Consider the following 1,478-nt stretch of genomic DNA (forward strand, 5'->3'; position numbering starts at 1 on the left):
AGTCTTGCTCTTTCACCCAGGCTGGAGTGCATTGGCGCGTTATCGGCTCACTGCAAGCTCCGCCTCCCGGGTTTACGCCATTCTCCTGCCTCAGCCTCCTGAGTAGCTGGGACTACAGGCGCCCCCCACCGCGCCCGGCTAATTTTTTGTGTTTTTAGTAGAGACGGGGTTTCACCGTGGTCTCGATCTCCTGACCTTGTGATCCGCCCGCCTCGGCCTCCCAAAGTGCTGGGATTACAGGCGTGAGCCACTGCACCCGGCCACTACATTTAAGTATTTCTATTTTTCCAAAGGACAGGATTAGGAGCCTCCCAAGCTGAGGCAGATCTCAGCTTCTGGCTGTATGGAGTTGGATGAGCTTCTTACCTGACCCCTGGGCTTCAGTTTTTTATCTGCAAGATGAAGTTTACCAGAGAATGGGACAAGCAGGAGAAAAGTTCCTCTGCTTGTATGCCAGATAATCTTAGTTGAATGTGTGATGATTTTACAAGGAGCATGGAAAGGACTTTAAATGGTATTGAATTACATCATGAGAAAGTTATTCCTTTCTGATCAACTCTCTTTTCCCAGTTTCTACATTGAGGCAAAGTCTCAGTTTAATGCTGGAATATTGTAACACTAGCTAATCTCTCCTTAAAAATGAAAAGAAAACAACAGGCTTAGACTAAAATATTTCTACACAGAATTGCTAGATTAAGCAAATGAAAGTACACAAGGCAATGAATGACTTGTAAGAGAAGTATGTCCAAATATTGTATGGATCATACTTATTCTAAAAATGGTTTGTTGTTTATCTGAAATTTAACTGAGTATCCAGTATTTTATTTGGAAACCACATTTCTGCAGGCAGTGGTGGCTAACTAAAATTTTAAAGTATTGTTTTGTTTTCATCATGTTGACTATTTCTTTTTCACATATGGTAGATAAAGGTTCATCAGATATTCACCCCATTCTCTGTGAGCAAATTATCTTTCCCTGCCTCATTGATGTTGGGATTGGTGTGTGACTTGCTTTGGCCAATGAAACATGAGTAGACATGATGAGGTACCAGTTTCAAACCACAGACAGCCTCTGTTCTTTAATTCTGGGCTCCAGAATAAGATATGTGAGGCAGACCTACAACTTGGAGCCTGGCCAACTAAGCCCAGCTAGATCAGTCAAACTAAGCCAACCTGCAGACCTGTGCATGTGAGAATAAGCACACCTTGTTATAAGGCACTGAGTTTGAGGTTGGCTTAGCTACAAGATTATTTTGAAAATAGTTCAGCCATATACTTCTTGTTTATGGCAAATGACACTAGTTTTTCATTGTCAGTAATGACAGAAAGCTTTTATAAAATATTTTATTAAAATTATAAATCTATTTAAATAAAAATACTATCATATTAGTTTAGGTGTTACATAGATAGTTTAAAATGTGTGGAGATTTGAATGATGGACTGACTTCTGGGGACTGTTTCACTTGATGACATTCAGGG

The 1,478-nt window shown here is 40.5% G+C and overlaps 1 long non-coding RNA gene across 1 annotated transcript in view; it reads left to right on the top strand.

Annotated features, from left to right (window-relative positions):
• The window catches only part of LOC108528731 (uncharacterized), a 23,580-nt gene extending 22,926 nt beyond the window's left edge, over positions 1 to 654 (top strand). Inside the window, exon 2 of the long non-coding RNA XR_001885275.1 lies at positions 299 to 654. This is a non-coding gene — a long non-coding RNA (uncharacterized LOC108528731). The remainder of the gene's footprint in view (positions 1 to 298) is intronic.
• Positions 655 to 1,478: the final 824 nt, after the last annotated feature.

The sequence above is a fragment of the Rhinopithecus bieti genome, unplaced genomic scaffold (genome assembly GCF_001698545.2).
Source record: "Rhinopithecus bieti isolate Rb0 unplaced genomic scaffold, ASM169854v2 scaffold_5101, whole genome shotgun sequence".
Lineage (NCBI taxonomy): Eukaryota > Metazoa > Chordata > Mammalia > Primates > Cercopithecidae > Rhinopithecus > Rhinopithecus bieti.